The sequence below is a fragment of the Miscanthus floridulus genome, chromosome 1, assembly GCF_019320115.1.
Source record: "Miscanthus floridulus cultivar M001 chromosome 1, ASM1932011v1, whole genome shotgun sequence".
NCBI classification, from domain to species: Eukaryota; Viridiplantae; Streptophyta; class Magnoliopsida; order Poales; family Poaceae; genus Miscanthus; species Miscanthus floridulus.
This window is the reverse complement of record NC_089580.1, coordinates 187,789,952-187,816,039: the sequence shown is the minus strand read 5'-3', so window position 1 is coordinate 187,816,039 and position 26,088 is coordinate 187,789,952. Positions and strand designations below refer to the sequence as shown.

The following is a 26,088-nucleotide window of genomic DNA, read 5'->3' as shown; positions in this document are numbered from 1 at the left end:
GGGGATGATGGGCACGACGCTCCTTGTTCAACCGAACGCTCTCCTGCTCCATCCTCAATTTGGCGCCAAAACACTCATCCAGTGAGTGGCACAAGAGGAAAATGAAATTTCAGCTCGCTTCTCTAGTCTGAGGGTATTTAAGTCTTTTCGTAGCTCAGTTCGACACCATTAGCATCCAATGTGGATGGAATCGCGTTGAGGGCAAAAAAAAGTTTCGACCAATGACACCTGTGACCGCTCAAAATTTTTAATGGTTTATGGGTAATTACAAACTTTTATAATGGCACACAGGTAAAAGCCTCCCAGAATTAAGAGGCGACTGCAAGCGGTTTTAAACCACAGACATAATAAACCTGTACAGAGTAGTGTGTTTGATTCCAATAGCTTTTTTGGTTTGTTTTCTTTTTCGTGTGGCTCTAGCATTCTTGCTAAGTTCTGAAATTATGCATGCATCTTCCCTAAAGGAACTTAATTAGGAAGAACCAACTAATTAGCAATGAGCCATTAAATGACGTGTCATTCTGTTGTGCATTGTTAATGTGCTTGCCTGTAATTGTAAAATAGAATTTCCTGGTTAGTAGAGTCATCAAAATTTAGCTATGCATATGGAGCAATATAGAGGGCAATTATCAGATATATCTTTTTGTCTATATTATAGACTAGCAATTCTGTGTATAGGACAAGGAAATATTGTTAGTTACTTATAAAGGATCGGCAGCTTTGTTCTTGTCTAACATTAGTCCCTCCCAAACACTTGGACTTAAATTTTCTTGTCCAATACATCATCCAAGGGTAGGAGTAATACATCCAGTGGCCAAACGCTTTCTTAGACACCTCCATATCCTAGAGGATTTGGATATATATGATCTAGGATTTAGTTTCTGGTGCCCTACCAAGTTGCCCCTGAGAGAAGCATGTTTCTTCCCATGGGCCATGGCCCACCACTGAAAGCCACCCTGCAATAGCATTTTTGTTACAAGATTAGAACATATTGTGAAGAAAAAGGAAAATGAGTAGACAAGTACTGAACTTATCAGGGCCTTCCAGCCTCTGTCCCCAGCTCTCTTCAACAGATTCATCCCTATCCTTGGATCTGGAATCTGGATGATCCACTAGTGGCACCTTCGCATGTCCTCGCTGTCATGCGCCTTCATCAGTTCGTGCCGAACTGTTCGAGATCAACATAGCCAGCTGGCAAACCTAGGTTTTTGCACTATTCATTTATGATCTGGTCTTAGTTATAAATTCTTAGATTGAGGTTACGGTTCTGCTTCTGGTGTGCTAATATATCGGTTGATTCTTGCTGCTGTGCTTTTCTCTTTGTGGGTAACTTCATCTATATTTCTTTGGTGCCCTGGATTGTCATCTTCAAAGAAAAAAAATGCAACTAGGGATGAAAAGCACACATTTGATGACTTATAGGAATGCCATCCAGGGATGGTCTACTTAATTCATATAAAGCAAGGCAAAATAATCGAATGAACAAATGTATTTTTTTTTATCTTTTGTCTTTGTGTTAGAACTTAGCTAGTGGTTCCTTGGAATTGTACCTCTGTTGACTATTGACTGGTGCACGTAGTGACTTCCATATCTCTTAGATGGTGTCTTGTTATTGTTATGACGACAATCGAAGTTGTTGTTTCTTTTGTTTCGTCACCTTGCACCTTCAATTTCATCAATGTTTTGACGTTTTTGGATATTTGTTGTAGCTTCAGTGTTAGTCAAGTTCATAGGTTCGTTTTGTTTAAGTGATTAACTGTACTTAACTTTTGTTCTTGCCTAGTTACCTTTGGACTCTCCATAATGATGTTCTGCTTTTCATATATACGCATGCAGCTGTGTGTAGTCAGTTTTATTTATAACTATCTCCAAAAAAGTCCTTCTAAACATATCAAGGAATAAGTTTCACCAATTTGCCGAGTTGCTTTTGCAATGCTTTTACGACCACAATGACTACTAATGGTGACTCACTATTACAATTTTATTCTCTGTGATCAGGGTTGGAAAGATGACAGATAATCTAACAGGTGATTGCTCAACAAGCTCAAAGAAAAGGAAGAAAGCTTGCAAAAGTAGAGGAGAGACAAGTGAGTAATTGGTTTGAATTTCTTGACATACTTACACATCTTTGTTATAACAATCACAATAATATTGTGCAATGCTTCCTTATCTAGGAAAATTGCATGTGGATAACATTTTTGAAGAGGAGTTTGGCAGCTTGAAGAGCTCCGGTCAAGGAGCATGGAGTGAACTGAGTAAAGTAGTAGTGTCAAACTTATCTGAAAGTGTTGTCTCGCTGGCTTCATTCGATGGTGATTATGCACGTTGGCTTTTAAAGTTTGTATCAAGCCATCACTCTTAATGATGGAAATCATGATTTTGTGCAGGCGATATGATGCATTCTGCATGCACAGGCATAGTTATCAAAACTGATTTATTTGGCACAAGTTACCTAACTTCAGCTAGCCTGGTTAGATCTTTTGATGATGAAAGCAAGATCATGTCATTTGTGTCTGTAAGTTCTGCTATGTTATCTCATCTCTATCACTTGCTTATGTTGCGATATGACTATTAATTTGTAAACCTTTTTCTTGATTTATTATTACAGATTGAAGTACACCTTCCAAAAAAACAAGTTGCCCAGCCATGCCACAACTATGGTAGGTTGGGGATACATATAGGATAGCTTGCTTGAGCCTTAAGAAAGCTTGCTTGAGCCTTAAGAAAGCTACAACATATTCTAGAGATGCTAAATTAGATGTTAGGGATAAAGATAAGGGCTGACACAACCACCAACTACTCTAGATAATTATCCTAAGTAGATAAGGACAAGACTTATAGCTGTCATTCTCCCCCTAAGTCTTGTGTGACGTCTTTTGGGGAATTTGAACCATCCCAATCCTGGCGCGAAGCTCCTGGAAGTTGACCCGCCCAAGGGACTTGGTGAGAAGGTCGGCGAGCTGATCCTGGGTGTTGATGTAGCCGGCCTTGATGCTCCCCTCATCCAAGCAGCTCCTAATGAAGTGGTACTTGATTCGGATATGCTTGCTGCGCTCATGGAAGACGGGGTTCTTCACCAAGGCCAAGGCGGATTTGCTGTCCACCCTGAGCCACTGCTTTTGTGTCTCTGCCCAGGAGATCGCCTAGCAGCCGAGCCAACTAGAGAGCTTGAGTCGAAGCGGTTGTGGCAGCGATGTACTACGCCTCGCAACTGGACAGAGCCACCACTTGTTGCTTGACCGACTGCCAGCTGATTAGACACTTGCCGAGGAAGAATAGCGTCCCGCTGGTGCTCTTGCTTGTGTCGATGTCATCGGCGAGGTCGCTGTCGCCGTACCCGATGAAGTGCTCCGCACCGGGACACCTCGGGTAGTGCAAGTGAAAGCTCTTGTTTGGTTTTGGTGAATTGATGAAACCCTAAGTGCTAACCTAGTTTATCAAGTGATCATGAGATAGGTAGCACACTCCAAGTTGCAAAGCAAACAAAGATCATAGCATGATGAAGATGATGCCATGGTGATGATCAAGTGCTTGGACTTGGAAAGAAGAAAGAGAAAAACAAAAAGCTCAAGGCAAAGGTATAAACCATAGGAGCTATTTTGTTTTAGTGATCAAGACACTTAGAGAGTGTGATCACATTTAGGTTTGATAGCCGTACTATTAAGAGGGGTGAAACTCGTATCGGAATGCGGTTATCAAAGTGCCACTAGATACTCTAACTCATTGCATATGCATTTAGGATCTAGTGGAGTGCTAACACCCTTGAAAATGTTTGTGAAAATACGCTAACACATGTGCACAAGGTGATACACTTGGTGGTTGGCACATTTTATCAAGGGTGGTGAAGTTTAGGTGCAAGGGTAAGTAACTCCACCGGCGCCCTAGACAGAAAAGAAGGAGGTCACTGGAAGTGACTGGACGCTGGCCTCGGTTGGACCAGCGCGTCCGGTCAGGTGTAGCAGCAAAGACGCTGGCGTCGGTCAAACGACCGGACACTGGGTTGCTCTGCGACCGGACACTGAAGGGCTGCGTCCGGTCGTGTTGTCGGTCAGCACAGCAAGAAGTCATAGTGTGACCGGACACTGGCAGGGTCCGGTCAAGCATGACCGGACACGTCCGGTTGGCAAAAATCAGTTTTGGAACCTTACTGTAAACGACCGGACGCTGGGTGTTCAGCGTCCGATCAACTCAAGCGCAGTGTCCGGTCAAGGCAGATGACCGTTGAAGTCAGGACACGTGGCTGACTATGAGCGACCAGACGCTGGGGGCTCAGCGTCCGGTCAACTGACTGGAGCGTCCGGTCAGCCCGCGTTATGCCCAGTGAAGGGGTATAACGGCTCTATTTCGTGGGGGCTTCTATTTAAGCCCCATGGCCAGCTATAGCTCACATCTTTGGCCATTTTCATTGACATAGCAACCTTGTGAGCTTAGCCAAAGCCCTCCCACTCATCTCCATCATTGATTCATCATCATAATGAGATTGGGAGAGAATCCAAGTGCATTGCTTGAGTGTTTGCATCTAGAGGCACTTGGTGTTCGTGTTTCGCTGCGGATTTCGCTTGTTACTCTTGGTGGTTGCTGCCACCTAGATGGCTTGGAGCAGCGAGGATCATTGAGCGGAGGGTGGTGATTGTATTTGGCTCCGATCGTGGTGATTGTGAGGGGTTCTTGACCTTTCCTCGGCGGAGAGCCAAAAGGTACTCTAGTGGATTGCTCATGGCTTATGTGATCCTCAACTTATGTTGGTTGTGCGGCACCCTATTGAGGTTTGGCGTGTGAAGCCAATTAGCACGTGAACCTCCAAGTGAGTGAATCACCACAACAAGGAGTAGCTTGCCGGCAAGCAAGTGAACCTCGGTAAAAAATCATTGTGCTCATCATTGATTCCGAGGTGATTGGTCTTCATTGTTATTCATCGTTGTAATTGATTGGCACTTTCATCTACACGGCGGTATAACCCTCTTGATCACTCTCTTTACTTTACCGCAAACTAGTTGATAAGCTCTTTAGTGTAGCTAGTTGTGAGAGCTTGCTTGCTTGGTTGGTGTGGCTCTTTAGCTAGCCTTTGAGAGCACACTAACATAGGGTAGTGTCATAGCTCTTGTGTGAATCGACATTATCTAAACTAGAATTGTGGCAGGTGGCTTGCATTTTGAGTAGGCTAGCGCAACACTTGCTTCACCTTATAATTGTCTAACCTTTTGTTAAGTGTTGTTGTAGAAATTTTTATTAGGCTATTCACCCCCCCCTCTAGCCATTAGGACCTTTCAGCAAGCCATAGTCGGAAGTGCCCGTGACGTAGCAGAGGATTCTCTTGATGGCCTGCTCGTGCTCCATCATCGGTCGCTGCATGAATCGACTGACGTAGCCAACGATGAATGATAGGTCCGATCATGTGTGGATGAGGTAGCAAAGGCTGCCCACAATGCGCCGGTACCGCGTGGCATTGACCTCCTTCGCTATGCTATCACGGCTCAGCTTCAGCCTCTCCTCCATGGGAGTGTGTGCTAGGTTGCAGCCGGTGAGCCCACCCAACTCGATGATGTGCTTGGCGTAGATGGTCTGGCGAAGGGAGATGCCGAAGCTATCCTGGTGGACCTCGATCCCTAGGTAGAAGGAGAGAAGGCCCAAGTCACTCATCTGGAAGGTCATCTTCATCTCCTCCTTGAATGACTCCACCTCAGCCTCTTTGGTGCCGGTGATTACCAAATCATCGACGTAGACGCCTACCAATAGGGCATTGCCTCCCTTTCCCCACCGGTAGACTGCAGCCTCGTGAGGACTTTGCTGGAACCCCATTTGCTTGAGAGTGGAGTCCAGCTTGGCGTTCCAAGCTTGGGGTGCCTGCCGCAAGCCGTAGAGGGCCTTGCGTAGGCAAAGAACCTTGTCCTCCTTGCTGGGGATGATGAATCCCGATGGCTGGTGGACGTAGACCTCCTCCTTTAGGTCACCATTGAGGAAGGTGGACTTGACGTCCATGTGGTGCACACACCAACCCTCCTAGGCCGCCAGTGTGAGGAGACGAACGGACTCCATCCGCACAACGGGCGTGAAGGCATTGTCGAAGTCGACTCCCTCCTGCTGGATGAACCCATGCGCCACCAGACGCGCCTTGTGCTTGATCACCGCCCCAACCTCATCCTTCTTGAGCTTGTAGACCCACTTAAGGGTGATGGCGCGGTGGCCAGCAGGAAGATCCGCCAGCTCCCACATCCGGTTCCGCTCGACCGCGTCCATCTCCTGCTGCATCGTGGTGCGCCATGCCGTGTCTCCCTCTGCCTCAGCGAAGGAGCGGGGCTCGCCATCCTCGTGCGCCAGGTGCAGCTCCGCCTCGAAGTCGTGCACCGCCAGTCCAGGAACGGGCTAATCACCGAAGATGTTGTCCAAGGTGCGGTAGCACAGAGGCTTGTTGTTGTGGTAGGCATCGATGTGATCCTCATCATCGGATAGCGGAGTGGTGAACTCCATCGTGCACTGCTCATCACGGACCAAGGCTGCTAGTGCCGATCTCGGAGGTGTGGGCGCCGATGCAGGAGATTGGGGAGCCGGTGGTACAGGTGGTGGATGACTTGGTGGTGTAGGCGGTGGAGTACTTGCCGAAGCTAATGGTGAGCCAGGTGCTGAGGTAGACGAGCTCGGTGAAGATGAGCTGCTAGCTCCCTGGGCTCCCTCAAAGTGGACGTAGTCGATGACAAAGTCTCTAAGAGTCGAAGTCGAGCCGTCGTCCACCGCCTTGTCCTAGGCCCAGCCTCACCCTTCGTCGAACACGACGTCCTAGGAGATGCAGACGTGCTGTGTCATAGGGTCGAGGATACGGTAGGCCTTGATGCCCTATGCGTAGCTGATGAAGACCCCTAGCATGCTCTAGTCGTTGCCGATGTGGTTGAGCTCCTTGGCGAAGGTGAGACAGCCGAAGACGCAGAGGTGGCTCACCACGGGCTTGCGCCCATGCTAGGCCTCGTACGACGTCTTGCTGTCAAGGGCCTTGGTGGACGAGCGGTTGAGGGAATGGACAATAGTCATCACCGCCTCCCCCCAGTAGATGGCCAGCATCCCTCTCTGCTTGAGGAGGGCATGGTCAGTGGCCACCACCGTCTAGTTGCGGCGCTCAATGACATCGTTCTGCTGCGGGGTGTATGGCATGGAGAAGTGGCGCTAGATCCCCTCATCGGCGTAGTACGCTATGAACTTAGCCGCCGTGAACTCGCTGTCATTGTCGGTGCGTAGCACCCGAAGGTTGCGGTCGCACTACTTCTCCGCAGCAGCTTGATGGCATCCACAGCTGCCGCCTTGGTGTCGAGCAGGACCGCCCACATGTTGCGGGACACATTGTCGATGAGGTGCAGGAAGAAACGCTAGCCTCCAGGTGTGGCCAGTGTCATGGGGCCATAGAGGTCACCGTTTGTAAGGTCGAGATGGTGACTAGAGGGGGGGTGAATAGTCGTTACTAAAACTTAATCGCACCGACTTACCGAAACAAGTGCGGAATTAAAACTATCGGTATAGCCAAGACTATACCCCTCTATCTATGTTCTCTAACACCTCGCTAAGATCCTAATTAAGCAACAAAGGTGCCAGGCTAGCTAGAGCTCACCTAACCAATTCTAGGAGCAAGGTCACACGAACCTATGCCACTAGTACTTCAAGTAATGAGGGAGCTCCTACACATGCTAGTAAGCAAAAGCACAAAGCCAACTAAGCTCACTAGCAATACTCAATAACAAGGCAACCAATGCCAAATTAGAGAGCGCAAATACTTAGCTACACAAATTAAGCAATGTGACTAACAAGGTTACACAAACCAAATTAGCCACGTAAGGGAGCCACTTCTATGCTACACAAGCAAGAAGGTAACTAGTGAGCTACACAAGCTTAACTAAATACAAGAGCAACTACACAAGCACAATGTATATGAAAGTAATTACAAGCTTGTGTAATCGAGGATGCAAACCAATGGGAAGAACAAGGTTGATACGGTGATTTTTCTCCCGAGGTTCACGTGCTTGCCAACACGCTAATCTCCGTTGTGTCGACCGCTCACTTGGTGGTTCAGCGGCTAATTGGCATCACCCGTCAAGCCTGCACATCGGGCACCGCAAGAACCTACCCTGAAAGTGAGGGTAGCTCAATGACACGCTCAACTAGAGTTGCTCTTCGCGGCTCCCGCGGGGCGAGCACAATGCCCCTTACAAAGCTCTTCTCCGGAGCACCGCACAAGCTTCTTGCAGGCTTCGACGAAGACCACCACCAAGCCGTCTAGGAGGTGGCAACCTCCAAGAGTAACAAGCACCACCGGCTTGCAACTCGATCACCTAGTGCCACTCGATGCAACCTCAGGATGCAATCGCACTAGAATCGCTCTCTCACACAATCAGATGATCACTATCAAGCATATGTGAGATGGAGGGCTCCCAAGCACTCACAAACATGGACACAAAGTCCCCCCGAGGTGCTCCACCCCAGCCATGGCCAAGACCACCTTCTATTTATAGCCCCATGGGCTAAACTAGCCGTTACCCCTTCACTGGGCAAAACTCAGGACGACCGGACGCTCCGGTCGTATCGACCGGACGTAGAACCTCAGCGTTCGGTCAACGGATGCTCGCCACGTGTCGCCTCCATTCAACCTCAGTCACTTGATTTCAACGGTCAAGTGATGACCGGACGCAGCTGCTTAAACTGACTGGACGCAGCAACCCCAGCGTTCGGTTGTTTCCAGTAAGGTACTAGTCACGATCGGACGTGTCCGGTCGGTCACGATCGAACGTAGCGTCAGCGTCCGGTCCTTCTCCAACTTTTCTATGTCACCTATGTCACTGTACGTCAGCCTGACCGAACGCACCCTGCCAGCGTCTGGTCGAAGACCGATGCCTGCGCACGCTCTGCTGCCACTGACCGGACGTAGGACCCCAGCGTCCGGTCACTGCGTAACCAGCGTCCGGTGCACTCTGTGAGACCCTATCTTTTCTGTATAGGGCGCCGGTGGCACCATTGGACTGTCCGCACTCTACGAGCAGACACTCTGCCGGTGGAGTTCGAACCCTTCTCACCTCTGTTCCATCGCTGAGTTGATCCACATCAACTCCAACTTCATCTCCTTTCTAAATATGCCAACACCACCAAGTGTACACCACTATGTGTATGTGTTAGCATTTTCACAATTATTTTCAAAGGATTAGCCACTCAATCCTAGCAACGATGCAAAGTTAGATCACTCGAGTGGCACTTAGATGACCGATATGCAAACAAGTTTGCCCCTCTTGATAGTATGGCCATCTATCCTAAGCCCTGTCATCAACTTCTCTACACATCTATGACCGGTGAAATGAAATGCCCTAGGTTATACCTTTGCCTTGCGCATTCCATTCCATCTCCTCTAATGTCGATGCAACACATGCACCAACACAATCAACAATGATATGATTCACTTCATATCATCATATGATCATATTGGTTCATCGATCTTGACTTCACTTGCTTTTCACCGTTGCCTTCGTCCATCAGCGCCAAGTCTTGCTTAAGCTTCACCGCCACGCGGTCCATCGCTCCAAAGCCTCCAACTTGCCCTTCACGCTTGCAACCATCCATCAAGCCAAGTCTTGTCTTGATCTTCTTCACCTTGATCACATGACTCAATATCATGTCTCATGTGCAATAAGCTCCTTCATCATCACATGTGTGAGCTTTGCAACATCTCCAAACCATTTTCACCTTCACGGCATATGTTGCTCACACACATGTACTTGTGGACTAATCACCTATGTATCTCACATAAACACAATTAGTCCACCTAGGGTTGTCACTCAATTACCAAAACCACACAAGGACCTTTCACCGTGCACGAGCTCTAGCTTCTCCTTGGCGCGGAAGCTCACCTGGTGGGGGAAGGGGAGCCGCCGCTGCTTGGTGAGGACGCAGGTGTTGTAGAACTGCTCCACGTGCTCGACTTGCGGCATGCCCTGCACCATCTCCTTGTTGCCGAGCTACTTTAGGGCCTCAAAGTTGAGATGCCCAAAGCGCTCGTGCCACCTCTAGGAGTCGTCGTCGTGGCAAGCTGCAAGACACGGGCTGCGCCACCTGCACGTGGAGGACGTAAAGGTGGTTGGTGCCTCTATTCACCTTGACGAGAAGGCGACGATGGACCCCGTGCTCGATCTCCACGCACGAGACATTCTCATCCAGCTGTCCCAAGCTGATGATGGAGTTCCTCAGCGCGGGGATGTAGTAGACACCGATGAGCAGCCAGTGCTCGTCGGTCTTGGCGATGAAGACGACGGAGCCAACGCCCTTGATCTCCACGGCAGAGGCATCCCCAAACTTGATGGAGCCTCGAACATCGGAGTCAAGCTTAGAGAAGAACTCCCGCCACCCAGTCATGTGGTGGGTGGCGCCAGTGTTGAGGTACCACCCGTCGATCTTGTCGTCACTGGACCTGTTCCTGAGGAAGACGTGAGCCCATGGCTCATCGAGGTGGAGGAGTGCGGCGGTGGCCAGCGCGGGAGAGGAGTGTAGCTCGATGCTCCCATGTACGAAGAACAAAGCCGGCTAGTCACCCTCCTGCTTTGCGTGACATGTGCCTGATTGCCGCGCTTCGCTTACCGGCAGTCCTTGGCCCAGTGGCCGGACCTCTCGTAGTTGTTGCAGGTGTCATCGCAGGTATTCTTACGCTCACCATCGGTGCCACCAGGAGCGCCACCACATGCCTTGTCCCGCTTGCGCGGCCGACGCTTGTGGCTGCTCGATGAACCCAAAGCCGAAGAACCCGAGGCCTCCCCCTTCTCCTGCTCCCACTGGTGGGCGAGCCACTGCTCCTCGGTGAAGAGAAGCTTGCCACCGATGGTGACTGGCTCTGAGGGAGGTAACTGCTCATGGTTGTCGATGGCCTTGAGGTGACCCGTCACCTCCTCGATCGATAGCTCGGAGAAGTCCAGCAACATCTCGATCGCGATGGTGACCTGTGAGTACTTCTTGGGGACGACGCGGAGGAACTTCTCGATAGCTCTCTCCTCGTCGATGTCGTTGTCGCCGTACCGCGCCAATTGCTGCATCAGGGTGTTGAGGCAGAGAGCGAAGTCGTCGATGTCCTCACCCGGCTTGAAAGCCAGGTTCTCCCACTCCTGACGCAGCTTCTGAAGCGTGGACCTACGGGCACGGTCACTGCCGACGTGTGTCGCGACGATGGCGTCCTAGGCATCCTTGGCGGTCCGCTTGTTTGCGAGGGAGGAGTGCATCTTTGTCGGAACAACAGCAAGAAGCGCCTCCAGTGCCCACAAATCCTCGTCGAAGTCGACGCTGCCGTACCGTACTGCATCCCACATGCGTCGCGCCTGCATCTTCACCTTCATCACCATGGACCACTTGGTGTAGATGGTCTTGGTGAGCATGGGCCATCCGCCACCGGCGTCCTTGACGACAGTCTGCACGACGGGAGGGGAGCCGGGCCGGCCACGGTGACCATGACGCCGGTCCAGGGAAAGGGAGGTGCGCCGCCTGTGAGGGCTCCGCATGCTAGCGTCCCATTTGCCCAGGTCCCGTGCCTCACGCTGCTCCTCCCGCTCCAGCCAGGCGTTGGCGTCGCATGCCGCCCGCTCGTCTTGGTCCCGTGCGTCCCGGTCGAAGTCGCGGCGTCGTCCATCGAAGTGCCCCGTGTTGCGTCCGCGTCTGTCGTCGAAGCCATCGTGGTCGCCAGCCTCACGTCCACCGCGTCCTCCTAGGCCACCCACGTCGGGCCAAGCCCACTTGGCGTCTGCTCCGCGGCGCAGAGCCGCAACCGCCATCGCTCCTGCATCCGATGCGCCCGCTCGGGCGCCGTAGTCCTCCTGCTCGCCCGCGTCCGCCTCCGCACGGAGCGCAGCCGTTGCTGCTGCAACCTCCCACGCCTCCGATGCTGCCTGGTGGGCGGCTTCAGCCACACGCGCTGCAGCAAGCTCCGCCTGGGCGATGTGAGCCGCTCGCTCCGCTGCTGCTGCACGCTCGGCCGCCTCCTCCTCGTGCCTGGCTACTGCAACCACTGTAGCATGCATGCTAGAGGTGGTGGAATGGTTGGAGGAAGAGGATGGAGAGTGGAGAGACATGGCGACGGATTGGGATGGGTTAAGGGTAGAACCCAGATGAACTTAGGCTCTCGATACCATTTGTTAGAACCAAAACACAGGTTTAGGGCTGAATTTCAGATTTCATTAGCCATGCCACAACCATGACAGGTTGGGGATACATATAGGATAGCTTGCATGAGCCTTAAGAAAGCTTGCTTGAGCCTTAAGAAAGCTACAACATATTCTAGAGATGCTAAAGTAGATGCTAGGGATAAAGATAAGGGCTGACACAGCCACCAACTACTCTAGATAATTATCCTAAGTAGATAAGGACAAGACTTATAGCTGTCAGTTACACAAGTATGACTTGCAATACAATATTGCTGTTATTGATTTCAAGTTCTTCCCTGGTCTTCGAGCAATAAATCTTGAGCATCAGTTGCAATTTGAGTCTCACAGTAAGGTAGTTGCTGTAGGGCGCTGCTTCAAGTCAGGCAAATTAATGGCCACAAGTGGGGTGCTGACTGACGATCCAAGCGGAGTTTATCGGAAAGAACTCATGATCTCCACATGTGAAATCACCATGGTACCCTGCTGATCTCTCTTTACTTTCATATGTTGCGGAAATGAATAATTATAGCATATTGGCGTGGTATCAGTGGTTAAATATATCATTATATGCACTTAACTTTATCTTTTGGGCATTAAAGTTGCATTTTCTCTTATATAATTATTTTCTAGTATTGCTTTATTTTGTGGTAGGCTTATAGCAGTCTTTATATATATATTTTTCTAGGTTGGGGTTGGAGGGCCTCTTATTGATTTGGACGGGAACTTTGTTGGCATGAACTTTTATGCGAAGAAAAGGACGTCGTTCCTGCCAAGGAGTACTATTACCGAATTCCTGGTTAATTTCAAGAAATGCCTGTATGTTTTTACTGTCAGCTATGGTTTCTCGTTTTGCCTAGCCTCTACTTTCCTATACATCACTAATTTATACTTAGACATTTGGTATGCAGGGCACATGGAATACTTTTGTGTAAAAGAAAAGTTAAATTAGGACTGCACTTAGTGTTGGCTTTTAGAATGGTCATACTGAACTATATAAAAAAACTCGACCTGCGGGGGGACGACGGCCCCGGGTTTTTCCCTTAAGAAGAAGATCTTCTCACACAGATCGAGAAAACCCCCGAACCCCCACCCCCATCCTGACGCAGTGGTACCGTAACCCTGTGAGAACCAGGCCGGAGCCTAACTGTGCTTTGGCACCTGGGGGCGGGCGAGGGGACTTTTTTAACCTCAGCCTGAAATTCGCTCCCACGGAGAGTCCTGAGGAGTGTCGCCGGGCCACCTAACCGCTTGGACTAGGCGCCCTTTGGCGGTCATACTGAACTATAAGCCTCGTGTTTTAAATGTTGGCACAGCCACACAGAGTACATTTATAAATTTTAAAATGGTCATACTGAACTATAAGCCTCATGTTTTAAACGTTGGCAAACAAACTGGCTGAGCCCATTCTGTCAGAGTCTCTTTAGTTCTGTAAAAAAGGATGCCTGTTCCCTGAGAGGTAAATCATAATGATTAAATGCTGACTTTCCTATACGTTGACTTTGTTATAAGTTCCCTATAAATAATATACAGCCTTTGTTACACAAGAAAAGCTAGTAAAATTCTATAAGACTATAAGTTGACTTTCCTGTGAATAATACACCAAGTTATTGGGCTACTTTAGAAATACGAGTACAAGAACTAGCAAAGGGGTTAGTCCCAGAATTTGGTTCGCTATTTTGTGCTAGATGGCAACAGAACAGTTAATTTATCCAAAAGATCTTCTGGATGATCATAGATCATTTGTGCTAACGGTGAACTAGTTGTTCAAGCCAGAAATTATATGGAACCGAACACCAATCAGTAATCATCTATACTCCTTTAAAAAGACTCCAATGGTGGTGGCAGTGAATCTGCGACCCCACCTACTCCGATTATAGTTTTTACACACTACCCCTTGAACTTCTTAATATATTACATAACAAGTAGATCTAAATGGATAGCCATATATAAAATTAAATTGGGGCTCTTGCGTTTGTACCCTTGTTTTGTATCGAAATTGTGATTTTGCCCTTATTTTTTTGACTTTGTGAATTTACCCCTACTGTGCCGTTCACGAAGCACCAGTTTGCCCCTGCTCCGTCATCCACCCCTAACGGTGTTAAATTTTGTACAAAAGGACATAAATGCCCATGCGATTTTGCCCCTGTTTGTTATGCCTAATTATGATTTTACCCTGATTTGGAATTAAACTTTTTATTATATGCTGACAATTGATTAAATTTGGTCAAACATATTTGGCACAACTTGCAATTATTTGAACTCAGATTTAATATTGATAAATATTCAAAATTTTGGGACCAAAAGGTTCATAATGATGACAAATGTAACGAGTCGTGTGCACGAGCCGGCAGGTCGGCCCCGTGGTGGCTCCTCGCCGTCGGCGTGGGCGCGGGAGGGTGACGGCTCCAGGTCGTAGGCAGCACCAGCACGAGGGAGGAGGAGCGGCGCCATCCGACAGAGATATATACCAAACTGGTAGAGTAATATACCAAGAATTCGATCTCTGCCCTTGAACCAAACTGGTAGAGTTATATACCAAGAACAAATTTGATTAGGGTCGACTAAAATTTTTACATGCAAAATTCAGAGAAATTTGGCAAAGAACAGAGCTACTCCAATCAAACACAAGGCTCTGCTAAACTTGTTAGCTGGCTGCTCTGCTGGCCTGAATCAAACACAATTCTTTTTGTTTCTCCATTTCTGTCAAAATTGAACAAGCATCCTCTAGTCACCGTGCTTTAATGTACATCCTCACAATGACACTGTAAGCAATCATATCAAGTACAGAAGCTGAAGCCTTCAGTTCAAGGTAAATAGCTTCAGCATCGGCAAACCTCTCCATCATGCAGAAAACATCAATCATTGTGCAAGAAATATGGGGATTTGGATGTGTTTTAGACTTAGGCATCTGCTTGTATATCCTAATAGCATCATTGTAACTGCCACCCTCTTTGCAAGAACATATCAATATATGATATAAGTTGTCTTCAAAAGCAGAATCTTTCCACTTCTTTTCACGCAGAATGTACAAAGCTTCTTCCAGTACAGAATTTTGAACAAATGATGTTACTAAAATAGAGCATGAGGTAGCATCAAGCAAAATCTTCTTGTTGAAACAAGCTTGTAGAATCAGAAGAACCTTATGCATTCTTCCTACTGCTCCATAAGCCCGAACAAGAAAAGCAACCATTTCATGAAGCAACAGCTCAGCCATCTTCCAGTCCTCCTTCCAGGCAATGGCTTGGAGAGCTAGGTGATATGCATGAGCATTCCAGGCAGCTGGCGTCGAGGCCTTGTGTCCTCAAAGAAGTTAAGAGCCTTCTCATCGCTGAGCTTCTCAAGACGGATCAGAGCAGAATTGCACTCTTCAATGCTGGACTCCTTGCTTATCCTGGACAAAACAGCATCAATACCATCATCCTTAACTATAGATTTGTGACCATGCCTGTCCTTTCCCAGGCCATGCTTCGGAGCTCTATGCCTTACCAATTTCTTACCACCCTGTAATCTCCGCCATAACTTACCCCCTTTCTTCTTCTGTGCAAAGCCCATTGAATTAACTAATGACATTTTGCTGCCGAAACTTACAGCTTCAGATGGAAGAGATGAACACAGCGTAGACACCCTGACACCACTATCATCGAAAGAGCAGACCACACCATTCTTCAAGAATGCCTCTGGACAGTTCTTCCTCCCAGCACCAACATATCCAACACCATGGCTTGTGACGACTGCGCTGCCTGCACACCTGTGGTCCCCCATTGGCAACATCCAGGAACTAAACCCAACCAAATCTAGCCCCACATGGACTGGGTTGCTAGCAAGATTGCGCCTTCTGAGTTCCGGAGGACAGCTGGGGTTTGAATCCTCAGGGCAGCCATTCTGATTCACAAATGGGCATGGGTTTCAACCAAGCAGTCCTGCACATCAGAGCAAAACAAAGATTAATCCGGTGATCTCAACTCTCTACTACCAGCCCAGCGGAGGAGGAGGGGAAAAGGAGGGCCACGCCACCTCTCGAGGACACAAGGCCTCGACGCTAGCTGCGCCCCAACGCGGGCTACCACTCACCGGCAGTGCCTAATTTGAATTCGCTTGGGAGATACGCAGAACGGTAGAGGGGAGAGACCAAGAGGGGATGGAAACCGTGCTGACCTGCGGATTAGAGGGCAAGGTCGACGATGAGGAGCAGGAACACCTAGTGCATGCACCGGGCCACTGACTGCTGCCTTCCCTTCATCACAAGGTGCGACGATGCCCGGGGCGGCCCCATCGGTGGCCGGGTACGGCGCCGTTAGCGGGGCAGTAGGAGGCGGGCACGGGAGCCTGCGTGGGGAGGAGCGGAGGAGGCAGCGCGGAGACACACTGCCAAGCGCCACCGGGAGCCGCATCCAGGCACCAGAGCCGCCCGCTCCGCCCGCCCTGATGCCGCTCCGCCCGCCCCTGCAGCCACGAAGCCGGGCGGCCAGAGGAAGAAGACGACCCGTGGCCGGGCACCGCCGGGACCTATGGGCAGACGTCGCCGGTGAGCCGCGGCAGGGAGCCACCGCCGCCGCCCGACGCGCGCACGCCGACCCGCGGGCGGGCGCCGGGGCCTCCCCGCGCCTAGAGGAAGGCCACACCCGCACCTTGGAGCCACGACCGGGAGGCAGCCCCGTGCCCTGGAAGCAGCCCCTCCCTGCGCCCGAACCTGGAGTCGTGGCCTCCCCTGCCCAATGTGAGCGACGACGCCCTATGCGTTTGGGACGAGGAGATAAGGATAAGGGGCACTATGGTTATTTGGTCTTTGCTTTTCAGATTTAGAATTTTTTTTAATTCGTTTAATCCATGTCCATCTCACGGACGTCAGAAGTTGGGGCAAACAGACCTTTCAGTTCAAAATAATAAGGGTAAAACACAAAGTTGAAAAAGGAAGGGTAAAATTACAATTAGCTTACTGGACAGGGGTAAGAACACAATTTTCCCAATTAAATTGAGGTGAGTATTCCTTGTAGCGAAAAGGTGGGTAACATATTGTTGAAAACTATGTTTTTATTTATTTTAGGCAATATTATGATAGCTTTTCTTTTTTAAGGGTGGGTCTGGTGCAAGCGGTAGAGTCTTACCGTCTGTGATCGGAAGGTCCCGGGTTCGAGTCGGGTTCGAGTCGCGGTTTCCTCGCATTGCACAGGTAAGGGCAAGGCTTGTCACTAATATCCTTCCCCAGACCCCGCACAGAGCGGAAGCTCTCTGCACTGGGTACGCCCTTTATGATAGCTTTTCCTTTTACCCGTAGCAAAGCACGGGCATTTAGCTAGTATGAAATGAAGTAAAGAGCAGTAGCTCAGAGCCTCAAAGGCTCATATATATTGTTGTTATTATTATTATTAAAAGCACTAGGTGCTATATAAATTCCCTCTGGTCACAAATACTTATTGTTTTGGATATATCTCTGGTCAAACTTTTGAAACTCAAGTGTCAATAAACTTTTAAGTATTTAGGTGGATATATGTTAAAAATCATATGCACAGACCGTGTCAAAAAGTACTTTAATACTATTACAAATTTATTGGATATTAGAATATATTACAATTACAATAGAAATTAGTGGTCTAAGTTATATTGTGATGAATGAAGACTATAGTTGTCCAAATTCCAAAACAACACGTATTTGTGACAAATATAGATAAGGCACATCATTTTTTTGAGTGGCAAAAACACTTTTGAACTACCCCAATATCCTAGCTCGCTGGCTGTTATGTTTGTTAATTTATTTGCATTAGAGAGCATCCTTGACAACAATTTGGTTGCTTCTCACATCTCTAGCTAAATAAGTACCATTTCCATCTAGACCACCTGTACTGTCAAGCATGTATTACAGTTGCCTTGGACGATTTGGACTATTGTGTCCATGTTGAAGCGAATAACGATCAAGGTTTCCTTGCAGGTTTGATATTATATTTTCTCAAATTTGTCTGTTTCTATGAGATAGTTAATACTCACATTTTTTTTGTATTGCTCCTATTGTTTGCATAGCTCTTTCACATTCACGCATAAGGTCTCTCGCCCTGGATGGCTAGCTAGTCCTCGGGGTGTGTCCTGGTCGCGTGCCACCTTTATGGGGGTGGGGGTGGGGGGGTGTGGAGTGTTCTGGGAGGGTCCTTTGGATCCCTTCGTTGTCTATATTTCTTTCTTAACGAGCGCAGTTCTCATGTGTTTTCGAGAAAATAAGCATTCATGCATAGATCTTGGAAAAGCATTTTAGTCCAATTTAACTGTTATTTGCTGGTCGCTGGTTATTGTTTGTGGTGCCTGGTAAAAGATATTGAGGCCAAAACAAAAAAGATATGCCTAATTTGAATAGTGGATTCAGAGGGAAGCGAAACATAGGCACATAACGGCATAGCGCTCAACTGCTCTCGCAGAGGCTATATGTCCATGGCTGCATGCTTGTGGATGTCAGGGATCCTCACCACTTTATTTTTTTCTTGAAGTGTTACTCCAATATGCAGTTTTCCAAAAAGTAAACCTCAGGTTGCATAAGTGGGGAGACTAACCCACAACCTATACTGCACAGGATTGTTAGCTCTTTGAACCGTGCTAACTGTATTATCTGTTATCATACGATGGTTGATAAATCTTTTACCCTTAGTTATGAAACTTAAAATAACATCACTGACCATATCATTGGCTACAAAAGGAATATAGAATGCTAATTGTCCTTATCCATTCCACCTTTTCTTTGGTAACTACGCTTGATGAATTTACTATGTTATACTACAGGGGTGAGCTTAAGAAACTTGATAGCACAACTGGAAGGAGCACAAATGAGATACAAGAATCTCCTGCAACCTCCAAGTCCTATTTGGAAGGCTTGGAAGGATGTTCGGACTCTTTTGAGTTAGTAAGTGTGCAAAAACTCCTCAAGACTACTAAACTGTGATGTCGCCTGTTGAGCAGATCATCATCATTTATTTTAAACTATTCATCGTTTGTAGGTTTGTCAGCATTTGTGCAAGATTGATTTTATGCTTTTACCTGTCTGTACTCTGTACTAACATACATGGCTGTTCTGCATGAGAATCTAGTATTGTGTCCTTTACCCAAGGATTTTAGTTTATCCAATCTGGTCATTCCTCCTCTCATCTTTACCATTTTTGGTGACTCCAGTAGGAAAGCTGAGAATGAGCAGGAGTCAGTCTTCTTCTAGTGATTCAGAAGGTGAATCAGGCTAGGTCACTAATATCATGCAAAGGTTATCATGTTTCAATGCTAATTATTGATCATTACTAACACATGGTCACCTTCACCTTGTTTCTCTAGAAAACCCAATTGAGAATGATCCATTTTTTCTGCTGGAGACCTCCCCTTTCTTGCCAGTTGCTGATGGTGATGGTGAGTCATTGCTTCTAATTTTGCTGGCATTGTTAACACATGATGATTAATCACTTCAGTTTGTTCACCAGAATTTGGGAAATTTTTAATCAAGGAACTAACGTCTCAAGGTTATCCTTTGCCAGCTGCCCTTGATGGTGAGTTTGTTGCTGACTACCCCCTTACATTGCACATTTTGACAGTTGTATTCCAGTACTCTCATATGTGGTACTACTTTTCTTTAACCAGGAGGCATGCGTTTGGTTAATACTTTTGAAAATGAATTTGCTGATGATATCTGGAGTAAACTCACCAAAATGGTTGCTGCAAACATGTCTCGTATTGTTGTCTCTCTTGCTTCATTCAATGGTAGTCGCATTGCTATAATCTTATTGCATTTTTATTTCTTTTTTATATTTCATCAATAACTATGATTCATTATGATCTTGTAGGAGAAGAACAAATTTTTGTTTGCACAGGAATATTTGTAGGCTGCAATGAATCCAACACAAGGATCCTGACTTCAGCAAGTTTGGTTAAAATTTCTGATGATGAAAACAAGATTAATGATAACTTAGAAGGTTGGTATTGTATTGTCCTCATTAAGCTTATTCATTTGAGATACCTGTAAATCCGCACATTACTTTTGCAGATTGTTGTACACCTTCCAAACAAACAACAAACTGTAGGGACATTGCAACATTATCATATGCATTACAATGTTGCTATTGTCAGCATCAAAGGTTTCCGCTGTCTTTGTACAGAAGAATTTCATGATCCAGGGCAAATTAAGCGTAAGGAGGTATTATCTGTAGGACGTATCTTCAAGTCAGGCAAATTAAGCGTAAGGAGGTATTATCTGTAGGACGTGTCTTCAAGTCAGGCAAACACGTCCTACAGATAATACCTCCTTACGCTTAATTTTCCCTCTAGTGCTTGGGCTTCAGGATGGTGTTAGAGGCAAAAGACGGTTCTATTTTGAAAATTTTTGGCCACAATTGCCAGGGTTTCTGGACACAGTTAGTAATTTTTGGGAAGAATCAGTGACAAATGCTAGCCCTCTTGAGCGCATCTCTATCAAGCTTAGAAGGTTGACACGGGCCTTGCAATCTTGGAGTACCAAGAAGGTGGGACACATAAAGTCACAGCTAGCTCTTGCTCGTGAGGTGTTACATAGACTTGAAATGGCTCAAGACATGAGGCAGCTTTCCTCACAAGAGGAGTGGTTGCGAAGAGAATTGAAGTGTCACTGCTTGAGGCTAGCCTCATTTGAGAGGACCATTGCAAGATTACGGTCCCGAGTTAGATACCTAAAAGAGGGTGATGCTAACACTTCATTCTTCCACAAGCAAGCGACTTTTCGGAAGCGGAAAAACTTTATGCCCAAACTTATTGATGGCGATAGAGTGGCCACATCTCAAGAGGACAAGCAGGAGGTCATGCATAATTTTTATGAAAATCTGATTGGAAAAGTCGTTGATCGATCCTTCTCTTTAAACCTGCAATCTTTTCATAGGGCTGCTTCGGAGCTGTCCATGTTGGATAGCCCGATCACTGAAGAGGAGGTCTGGGCAACCATTAAGGCATTACCAACTGATAGGGCTCCAGGACCAGATGAGTATACGAGCAAGTTTTACAAAGAATGCTGGTCGGTGATCAAATCAGATTTTATGGCTGCTATTATCACTTTGCAGCAAGGAAATGCTAGGGGATTGGGGCTTCTTAATGCAGCTTACATCACACTCATCCCTAAACAGGATGATGCAATGCGGGCCAAAGATTTTTGCCCCATCAGTCTTGTTCATAGCTTCGCGAAACTAGTAACCAAGATCCTTGCTAACAGATTGGCACCTCATCTCAATTCTTTGGTTGCTACAAATCAGAGTGCTTTTATTAGAGGGCGAAGTATTCATGATAATTTCATCCTTGTCCAACAAACTGTAAAGGTTCTTCATCGCCAAAAGGTACCAAGTCTATTTCTGAAATTGGATATCTCTAAAGCCTTTGATTCGGTAACTTGGTCGTTCCTCCTGGAAGTACTCTCTCACTTGGGCTTCGGCATATCATGGTGCAATCTAATTTCAAATTTGCTATCTACCTCTTCCACTCGGGTATTGATAAATGGGGAACCTGGAAATGTTATTCAGCATCAGCGTGGACTCCGGCAAGGCTATCCTTTATCCCCCATGTTATTTATTCTGGTTATGGATGTGCTTAATAGTCTCTTTGTCAAATCTAGAGAGGAAGGGCTCCTGCAACCCCTCTCCCAAAGAATTTTTGGACAGCGTCTCTCTCTGTATGTTGATGATGTTGCTCTCTTTATAAGGCCGATTCAGGATGAACTAGAGGTCACAAAGGAAATTCTCAATGCCTTTGGTATGGCCTCGGGGCTGCAGACCAATTTGCACAAGAGCAGCATTATCCCCATCCGTTGTGATGATGTTTCCTTGGAGCCAGTAAGAGATACCCTCTCTTGCACTATTTCCGAATTTCCTTGCACTTATCTAGGGTTGCCTCTGTCCAACAAGAAACTGAGAAAAGCTGACCTTATGCCTTGGATTGAGAAGGTGGCTGATAAGTTGACAGGATGGAAAGCTGTCCTAATGAATAGGGCAGGGCGTATCACTATGGTCCGGTTTGTTCTCTCAGCGATACCTATTTATCTTCTGATCGCCATCAACGTTCCAAAATGGTTCATAAATGCGATTGATAAAATCCGAAGAGGCTTTCTTTGGAAGGGGAAGGAACAAGCTAATGGTGGTTGTTGTTTAGTTGCATGGGAAAAGGTCAACCGACCACTGGATTTTGGTGGTTTAGGAATTATCAATCTTGAGGTCATGGCTTGGGCATTGCAAGCTAGATGGCAGTGGCATAAGAAAACCCGAACTGATCGACCTTGGATTGATCTGGAACTCCCCTCGCATCCTAACTCACTAGCCTTGTTTTCTATTGCTGTCAGCACAGAGTTAGGAAATGGAAATAATACGCTTTTTTGGACAGACAGGTGGCTGCATGGTTGTTCAGTGGAGAATCTTGCACCTGAGGTTTTTGCAAGTGTGTCTCCAAGGGTACGTAAAAGACAAACAGTGGCTGAGGCTTTGGACAATAATAAATGGGTTTCTGTAATACGTAGAAGTCTGTCTTGGATTGGAATCAGGGAGTTTCTACAACTATGGGACTGTGTCCAGGGCCTTCAGTTAAATGATTTTGAAGATCGACACATTTAGAAATTGGAACCTGGGGGCTGCTATTCCTCTAAATCTGTTTATCGGGCTTATTTCCAGGGATCAGTAACCTTTGAGCCTTGGAGAAGACTCTGGAAAACTTGGGCTCCAAATAAGTGTAAGTTTTTTCTTTGGTTGGCAATTCGTAATAAGTGCTGGACGGCACATAGACTTGAAAAGAGAGGGCTGCCTCATCCTGAGCAATGCCCCCTATGTGATCAGAAGGATGAGACAGTACAACACTTGCTAGTATCTTGTGTGGTGGCAAGACAGGTTTGGTTCAAGCTTTTAGCACCCCTGAACCTAGGTGATTGCATTCCAAGGCAACGGGAGCGCAGCTTCGCCGAATGGTGGTGCAAGGTTTTGAAGAAAGTGAAAAAAGAATACAAGAAGGGGATAAATTCCCTAATAATTTTGGGTGCTTGGATGATATGGAAGCATAGAAATGCTTGTGTGTTTGAGGGGATGTCTCCCTCGGTCGATTCCATTATGAGAGACCTCAAAGACGAACACAGCCTTTGGTATCTGGCTGGCGCTAAGAAGCTGCAAGGCCTAGGGCTAAGTGGTGTAATTTAAACAGCTAGGTCAAGTTTTGGTCATGTACTTTTCTGTTTCATAGGCTAGTTTTTGTTCTGTTGAACTATCTCTCATATTTGGTCCCCGTATGAGAGAATGGAGTTGTATGGGGACCTTTTTCTCTCTCTAATGCAATGAAGCGCAGCTCTCCTGCGTTTTCTAAAAAAAAAGTCAGGCAAATTAATGGCCATAGGTGGGATATTGACTGACAAACCCAGCAAACTTGACTGCAAAGAACTTATGGCCGCGACTTGTAGAATCAGTAAGGTACACTGAATCTCCAAATTGAAGTCTTGTTTTCTCCTCGTAAAAGAAAGGTTTTAATTTTCTTAGTGGAACAATTTATTGCATTATAATATGAACAATTTAATATAACACTACCAAGCCATGCCTTACCAAACCTAGCCAAAGGGGTGTCTAACAAATTGACGGCCACACCTTAGGCAAGGTTTGGGAAATAAATGAGCGCATGACACACGTTTCCTAGGAAATGAAACAAACTGTGTTACAGTGTGGCAAAGATTGGCAAAGTGTGAAATGCCCCCGCTTCTGCGGAACTACATGTGTAAGGCATTTAAAACATCTTTTCATATGTGCTACTTTGTTTTTGTGTTAGGCTGGGATTGGAGGGCCCCTGATTGATTGTGATGGGAATTTCGTTGGTATGAACTTCAACGGTAGGAAAGAGACTCCGTATTTACCAAGGGATATAATTATGAAATTATTGAGCTATTTTGATGGAAAAGGGCATGTCTTGTATGTTTATATGTAGACCTATGTGATCATTTTAGTCTTTTAAAAGCTAAGTTAATTATTTCCGGATGCTGAACTGTTTTGTGTCTTGTTGTAGGGACGTCTCTCCTGAGATTATGGACAACCAAAACATAAACAGGTATGTGTGCTTTTTAATTGTGAAGCAACTCAATCATACTTGCTCACTTTGTTTCACGTTAGTAATTCAGTGACTTGTTCAACAACAGATGGCCTGTGCCCAAGTTACATTATCCTTCCTTCTCCAGCCATCGCAAGATAGAGCCGCGTAATGAATATATAAAATATTAGTAATTTATATCCATGCCTATCTAGTCTTGAACATGATGCATTGGTTGCTATCTACTAATGGAGTAGCTAATGGCTTGATTAGCTTGAACTCCTCGATTGAACTCCTGTGTTGTGGAAGGGCAGATCTGACAAAGCATTCTTGAACTCTACGAATTTACAGATTGGTTTGGTCTCTATGATCTATGTTATGTTTATTTAGAATTATATCACTCTCTGTGTTCCCTGTTGGCAAGTAAGTCCCATACGACGAATGCTACTTAACCTTATCTATTTTCTTTATTAAATTTGAAACGCCACACACTGGATTACTTGAAACCACGAGCTCATATGGTTATCTCCAATATGCATGTGTCTTTCAAACGGAGTTGTGCGTTTATAATTACCCATACCAGTTAATTAATATTAGTCAAGTGTAAACTATACAGTTTCTTAAATTGACAGAAAACTCAGCTAATTTAGGGCCCGCTTGAATGTGTTGATGGATGACGAATAGTTGAAACCGAGTTTGACACAAACGAATGAATTAACTATGATCAAAGTTGAAAAGTTTGCTTTGAAAAAAGTTTTATAAGAAATATTGAAGACAGTTTATTCAAAAATCTCGTTGTGTTAGTTATACTTATACCGCAGTCCCAACTCTCGGCCTCCCGCACAGGCACAGCGGGTCAGCCGCACCGCCCAGGCACGCCCGACGCACTCCACTTGCGAGCAGCGAGCGGCGGCCGGCGGCGGAGCAGAAAGCGGCGCAGTCAGGCGGGCGCCCCCTCCTAGATCCCGATCCCTTGCAGCAGTACACCCCTTCTCTGCGCTGCGCATCCCTGGGCTGGGCGACTCACCATCAAATCGGCCGGTCGGTGGCTGCTCTCTTCACCCCGGCAAGATTCAGCCAGTGAAGAAACTGGCCAGTTCCTTGATCCTCGTCTCCTCTGGTCCTCTCCTTCGGTCTTCCTTGTGCTCAGTCTCATTCTCACCGTGCAGGTAGCCGACGGCCCTCTCGTCTTGTCGTCCAGTACTTTCGTTCGTCATGTTGTGCTGTGCTGTGGTAGTGTAGTCATGCTTGACAGTCCTTCGTTAGGAAAACACTATGGACGGATTTTTGTTTGAGTGCTGATACTTCATCCTGCGTCAGTCATGTGAACTTACTAATGAAATGTTGCGTGCGTCGTGAGCGTCTGCGTGGTTGTACTGTTTAATTCTCAAAAAATTATTGCTAATATATAGTCATTATTATGAAATAAATTATAGCTTTAAAATTTTCTAAAAAGTATAAAACATATATTTTCTCCCATTACGACTCACTGGAATATGTGCTACTAACACACACGTATATGTATATATATGGATATATAGACTATGGTGTAGTTTTTGGTTTTTTTTTTTGCTAAAATTTAGCCCTAGTCTTGGGCAAATTCTGGGTCCGTCACCGGGTGCAAGTGCAACTAGCTTCGTCATAATGGCCCTGTTCGCTTCTCTTATAATCCATGCTTTTCAGCTTGTTTTTTCAATCGGAACAGTATTTTTCTCTCATAAAAAATCAGCTGAAACATTGTTTCGATTTGATTTTTCAGCGAAGCGAACGGGACCAATAAATATGGCAGTTCCATTATTAGAATGTCCGGCTTAAGGAATATAAAGGTGGCCAACATCTCACTTCCAATTTTTTTTGGCGTAAGATTGCATCAGTTGATCCATTATCTCCTTGTCCCCACCAGGCTTAGGCTTCTGAG

At 46.6% G+C, this 26,088-nt stretch overlaps 1 pseudogene; it reads left to right on the top strand.

Annotated features, from left to right (window-relative positions):
- Nucleotides 1-4: 4 nt before the first annotated feature.
- On the top strand, nt 5-24,361 carry LOC136468514 (uncharacterized; annotated as a pseudogene).
- Nucleotides 24,362-26,088: the final 1,727 nt, after the last annotated feature.